This window comes from Pinus tabuliformis, chromosome J (genome assembly GCF_031772625.1).
Source record: "Pinus tabuliformis cultivar Carrire ecotype Pingquan chromosome J, CPIR1, whole genome shotgun sequence".
NCBI lineage: Eukaryota > Viridiplantae > Streptophyta > Pinopsida > Pinales > Pinaceae > Pinus > Pinus tabuliformis.
In genome coordinates, this window is record NC_142295.1 from 867,813,092 (window position 1) to 867,820,228 (window position 7,137).

Here is a 7,137-nt window from a genome sequence, read left to right on the forward strand (position 1 = left end):
TTTTTTATGTGAAAATAACTTTGACTTAAAAATCATAAGGCCTAAATTATCCATATCTGCTAAAACAATTTGCAGAGTAATATGGCAGCTTCATTAACTTGGGAAATGAACATGCTACTGAGAAATTAAAGAAATGGACAATGCCTTCATGTTGACTTCTAAATTTGAAACAAGGGAAGCTTTACACATTATTGAGAAAATACTATCTACCTGAAGATAGAGGGACTGACTTAGCATGAAACCCCCATTTTCATCAAACGTATGAAACCAAATGTGAATATTCAATTCACATGATATGGCGTTGCAAAACAAATTATTTTTCATATTGACAATCATCACAAATAGATAGTACATACTACATATTAGAAATAGTTTTCTTGAACAACTAAAATTCAAAATCTTGCCACTGTAAGAATAATGGCAAGACTGACATATTTTCCTATTGTGATTTTCACAAACTAAAATGTAGAACTTTGGTCATTTGATGCATGCACATCATTCATTGTTGCACCTGTCTTCTGAAGCAAATTGGATATGCTTCATCTCAACATTATTGAAATGGACAATGCCTTCATGTTGACTTCTGATTTTGAAACAAGGGAAGCTTTACACATTATTGAGCAAATACTCTGTCTACGAAACCCCCATTTTCATCAAATGTATGAAACCAAATGTGAATCTTCAATTCACATGATATGGCATTGCAAAATAGGTACTACATACTACATACTAAAAATAGTTTTCTTGAACAACTAAAATTCAAAATCTTGCCACTGTAAGAATAATGGCAAAACTGAAATATTTTCCTATTGTGATTTTCACGAACTAAAATGTAGAACTTTGGTCATTTGATGCATGCACATCATTCATTGTTGCACCTGTCTTCTGAAGCAAATTAGATATGCTTCGTCTCAACATCTTATAAGCCACTGTGTTTCCCTGCTGCAGAGCTTCTAGGCCAGCACACGCACCAAGTACACTGGCAAAGGTAACATGATCCACCTCTATAGCTGTCCATTACATCTGGCCATAAAGCCTTAATGCCTCCTGATAATACCCATTTTTTGTATATCAAACAATCATAATATTCCATGACACCACATCCTGTTCAGGCATTTTTTCAAACACTGTCCATGTATTCACTACATATCAATATTTACTTGTTCAACTTACTCAGAACTAGTAGCTAAAGGTGATCATATAGTGCAAGAACTCCAGCCTTTGCTACTCCTAACATAATATTAGTTGTTAGTCCTCTGAAGAGGGCACGAATGTCCTCTTGGAGTACAAGTTGTTGAAAAGCATGGATGGTGTTGCTATATTTAGTAGCTTCACCTGAAGTCATCATCATTCTGCATCTAAGTGTATCAAAAGGATATGCAATAATACCAGAAATTGTTGTCACACTCCACCCTAGCATGAAACTAACAAGAAAATTTCCCTTGAGGGATCCAACAAGAATCACAGGTTTCATTGTGTCATAAATTTCAAAATATAGCCCTCTATATACAGTGATGCCTATAATTGAAACACTAAAGCCCCTGTATAGGCCTATAATACCATCACTGGCAATGGTCTTCTTGCAGACATCCAACAATCCTGCCAAAATTGCCAGCCTCGTTTTCGAATCTCGAGATACAGAGGCTAAGAAAATCGATAAGTTGATTTCAAAAATATTAAATATTGAACATTATAACCCAATTCCTCTACATTGATTACACTGTTAGTATGTTCCTGATCATCAGCCATTATAAGCATTGGCAGCTTGTTGGGTTTGGAAATAAAATATAATACAATAACTCTGTGTCTTCACGAAATAAAATTCGCAGACAAAAAGATCTATACTCATAATTAAAATTAAGACACAAGCACGTTACAAGAGAAGCTGTTAGTACCAGATCATGGAGAGTTGCTTAGGGCCTGAAAAACCCTACAAGCGAGTATATAAACGATTTAGATATATATATAGAGAGAAATATTGTTGTGATCATGAATGATATGTACTGTAGCTGCATGTGCATGAAGATCAGTTGGGTGCTGAAGATCAGGGCATGTATAATTTGTTACTACATTTGCATCTCCAGGCCTCAGGGTAGTATTCAGCTGTTACAAGAGTTCTTGAGGGTACAGGCACATGAACAGGCTTGCATGGTGTGCATTTTCCACATTTAGAGACATTTAGAGGTGCAACGAGGTGGGGAGGAGCTTGGCCCACTCAGATACCTCCTTCCTCCAATTCTGTAATCTAAGGCTCCATTTTCATGGTGTTGCTGCTGCAAATTTATGTTGTTTCCTATAACCAATGAAAAATGAAAAATTATGTTATTGGATCAAATCATAAATAAACAGTAATGTAGTGGTAGATAGAAGAGTTGAAGAGAAAACGAAGCTAGGTAATACCTTAATATCTTTTGAAAAGTTCACCAGTCCTTTTTGTTTCAGACTGCAAGGGTTTGTGATTGACAACTCTGTTAATGACCACGATATCAATGTTAGCAAAATCATGATTAGTCATCTATAGTCTCTGACACTAATGATCTTTGGCTCAGTCATGATTTTTAAGTCAGTATAAAAGACTTTCAAAACAAGAAAAAGGAAATAGCAAACTACCATTGATGCATTGTTAGAAATTCAAAGTGCTTTACAGATTCATGGATAATCATAAATTCATCTTAACCTAGATTTAAAATGAAATGATGAAGTTTTTGTGTATGGAATATCATAAATTCATCTTAACCCAGTTTGAAAATGAATTAATGAAAGTTTTGCGTACAAAAATAAACATTTCTGACTATCAAAACTTTTCACATGAAAAATTGAAGTAGGAATTAAATGGGGAGATCCTTTGCCACAAAGGAGAGAAAACTATTCATTAATCAGTGTTACAAAGTATTTGATCATGGTAATTAGGTTCTGTGGATGAAAAACACATTTGGGAACAGTAAGATGCAATGGGCATTTTGCAAGAAAAATTGTTCTAATAAAGGTCTGGTGGGTTCTGACCACAGCCAATAGGTCTTGGCAATACAAATGCTAGGTTGTTGAGACATATTGCAGGTTGAGACATGGCAGGTTGTTGACATATATTGTAGGTTGAGACATTATTTTTGAGATAAAGTACATCAAGACTATAAATGCAATTCTGTATTCGCAGACAAAAAGATCTATACTCATAATTAAAATTAAGACACAAGCATGTTACAAGAGAAGCTGTTAGTACCAGATCATGGAGAGATCATGGAGAGCTGCTTAGGGCTTGAAAAACCCTACAAGTGGGTATATAAACGATTTAGAGATATATATAGAGAGATATTGCTGTGATCATGAATGATATGTGTTGTAGCTGCATGTGCATGAAGATCAGGGCATGTATAATTTGTTACCACATTTGCATCTCTAGGCCTCAGGGTAGTATTCAGCTGTTACAGGAGTTCCTGGGGTACAGGCACATGAATAGGCTTGCATGGTGTGCATTTTCCACATTTAGAGGTGCAACGAGGTGGGGAGGAGCTTGGCCCACTCAAATACCTCCTTCCTCCAATTTTGTAATCCAAGGCTCCATTTTCATGGCGTTGCTACTGCAAATCCAATGTTGTTTCTTGTAACCCATGAAAAATGAAAAATTATGTTATTGGATCAAATCATAAATAAACAACAATGTAGTGGTAGATAGAAGAGTTGAAGAGAATACGAAGTTAGGTTATACCTTAATATCTTTTGAAAAGTTCACTAGTCCTTCTTGTTTCAGACTGCAAGGGTTTGTGATTGATAGCGCTATTAATGACCATGATATCAACGTTAGAAAAATCATGATTAGTCATCCATAGTCTCTGAAATTAATGATCTCTAGCCCAGTCATGATTTTTAAGTCAATAGAAAAGACTTTCAAAACAAAAAAAAGGCAACTGGCAAACTACCATTGATGCATTGTTAGAAATTTAAAGTGCTTTACAGATTCATGGATAATCATAAATTCATCTTAACCCAGATTTATAATGAAATGATGAAATTTTTGTGTATGGATTATCATAAATTCATCTTAACCCAGTTTGAAAATGAATTAATGAAAGTTTTGGGTGCAAAAATAAATGTTTCTGACTATCAAAACTTTTCACATGAAAAATTGAAGTGGGAATTAAATGGGGAGATCCATTGCCACAGAGCAGAGAAAACTATTCATTAATCAGTGTTACAAAGCATTTGATCATGGTAATTAGGTTCTATGGATGAAAAACACATTTGGGAACAGTAAGATGCAATGAGCATTTTGCAAGAAAAATTGTTGTGTTACAAAGCATTTGATCATGGTAATTAGGTTCTATGGATGAAAAACATATTTGGGAACAGTAAGATGCAATGAGCATTTTGCAAGAAAAATTGCTCTGATAAAGGTCGGGTGGGTTCTGACCAGGGCCAATAGGTCCTGGCAATATAAATGCTAGGTTGTTGAGACATATTGCAGGGTGAGACATTCTTTTTGAGATGAAGTACATCAAGACTATAAATGCACTTCTATTTTGAGAATTCTTAGTCTCGTAAATCTTACATGGTCTCTAATTCTTAGTCTCATAAATCTTACATGGTCTCCATGGTTTTCAATGGATGTAAAAAAAAATATGATATTATGTTATTATGAATAGGTCACAGAGGGACAATATATGAAAATGGGAAAAGGAGAAATGCAAGTGCCATGCCTGCAAAATACAGTCTACTAGACATTCAAAGCGTACTCTGAATCAATTGATTATCTTGTTATGTAAAGACAAGTGAATTGGGGAAAAAACTGACCAACGTAGGATGATACACCAGACCCTGTCAATGTTCAAATCTGAGGACATTCACATTTGCAGATCTTTTCCAAATGACGCAGTGGGTCGGCCTGGTGTACATCAATCTCTCTTTCAATCATCTCACGGGCTAAGTTCCGTCATCGATTGGCGACATTCTCTCTCTGGTTCAGTTCATAGATCTGTCTCACAACAAAATAACAGGGCCAGTTCCCGACCTTGTATCCAAACTCGGAATGCTTCGGCTCTTGAATTTCTCCTATAATGATTTATCTGGCCCCATTCCATGTACTGGCGCGTTCAAAAACCTGAAAAATACAAGTACATCAAGACTATAAATGCAATTTTGTTTCGAGAATTCTTAGTCTCATAAATTTTACATGGTCTCAATTTTTAGTCTCATAAATCTTACATGGTCTCCATGGTTTTCAGTGGACGCAAAGAAAAATGTGATATTCTGTTATTATGAATAGGTCACAGAGGGACAATATATGCAAATGGGAAAAGGAGAAATGCAAGTGCCATGCCTGCAAAATATAGTCTACTAGACATTCAAAGCATACTCTGGATCAATTGATTATCTTGTTATGTAAAGACAAGTGAATTAGTGAAAAAACTGACCAACGTAGGATGATACACCAGACCCTATCAGGGTTCAAACCCTAGACTCTGTGGGAAATGTTTTGGCTTATGAGATTGCTCGTTGAACAAGCCCAATTCTACCAAGAAGAAGAAGATAATAACAGTAGTATCGATTGCTTCCGTAGTGGATAATAACAATAGTATCGATTGCTTCCATAGTGGTTATCTGTGCGGTTTTTTTTTTTATTAGGATTCTATTTTGGACTTTCAAAGAGAAAACATCCAAGTCGAAGTCCATTCTCATTTGCATTTGCAGGGTTCAAGTTTCAGAAATCGTTTTCTAAGAGAAATACAGATGTATTTCCTGTTTGCAGACCTTTAGTCGATAATACCAAAGCCCTTGAGGTAACAACGTTTTTTCCTTATTGGAAAAAAGCTAAGTAACTATATTTCAGTTTCAGAAAATCTATCCATAAATTTCAGTTTAGTGGTATATGTTTTTTCTCTCTCACACAGACAAATGGTTATCCCAACTACTCCATCTTCTGAGATAATTTTTTAAACCCACCCAGCAAGGGTTGTTGGGCTTAAGATAGCAATAAAATTGAAGTGGGAATTAAATGGGGATATCCATTGCCACAGAGCAAAGAAAACTATTCATTAATCAACGTTACAAAGCATTTGATCATAGTAATTAGGTTATGTGGATGAAAAACACATTTGGGAACAGTAAGATGCAATGGGCATTTTGCAAGAAAAATTGTTTTGATAAAGGTCTGGTGGGTTCTGACCAGGGCCAACAGGTCCTGGCAATATAAATGCTAGGTTGTTGAGACATATTGCAGGTTGAGACATTCTTTTTGAGATAAAGTACATCAAGACTATAAATGAAATTCTGTTTTGAGAATTCTTAGTCTCATAAATCTTACATGGTCTCCATGGTTTTCCGTGGACGTAAAGAAAAATATGATATTCTGTTATTATAAATAGGTCACAGAGGGACAATATATGCAAATGGGTAAAGGAGAAATGCAAGTGCCATGCTTGCAAAATACAGTCTACTGGACATTCAAAGCATACTCTAGATCGATTGATTATCTTGTTATGTAAATACAAGTGAATTGGTGAAAAAACTGACCAACATAGGACGATACACCAGTGATGGCACAAGCCAGCAGAAGCAATGCAGAGAAGACTTGTATAGCAAAGCAGTAGAGAACTCTTACATGGCTTAGGAACTGCTGCTATCTCAGCTGCCTGGTCCTCATGATGATGATCCTTTGTTGCGGGATCAAATCCATCCACCACCACTTGATTGTTATAAATACACAACTCAACTAATCTGAAAAAACAAAAAGCCCTAATCCCTATGCATACTGCAAATCTCTCTGAGGGCGAAGATTAATGTGACCCAAGGGCCCATTACCATCTCTGTTCTCCTCCTTCGCGAGAGAGATTAAGGGCTTGCAGTCTACAACTAATTTACAACGATTATGTAACTACCGTCTCATGATCAGAAGATTAAGTTGTTTTGAATTGTCTAACACATAACCGTGGGGTTCACAATGAGGACAGGTAGGCAAGAGGGGAATTGATTTCAAAAAGAAACGCCTTACAGCATAATTATTTTCTATATGATAATAATTATTTTCTATATGTTAATAGACGATAGTGTTAACTACTTTGTTTAAGTAATTTCTTCCCTTATTTACTTTATAATTTCTAGCCTATTGATATAAGGACAACTATTTATATTTTTAAACTTATG

General features: G+C 35.6%; 1 long non-coding RNA gene across 1 annotated transcript; it reads right to left on the bottom strand.

Annotated features, from left to right (window-relative positions):
• Nucleotides 1–438: 438 nt before the first annotated feature.
• On the bottom strand, nt 439–6,883 carry LOC149229435 (uncharacterized). Its single transcript, XR_016247285.1, has 4 exons — nt 6,596–6,883; nt 4,789–5,095; nt 2,401–2,468; nt 439–2,293 (listed from the first exon to the last, which is right to left on the bottom strand). It is a non-coding gene; the product is annotated as an uncharacterized LOC149229435 (long non-coding RNA).
• Between the last annotated feature and the right edge of the window lie 254 nt (nt 6,884–7,137).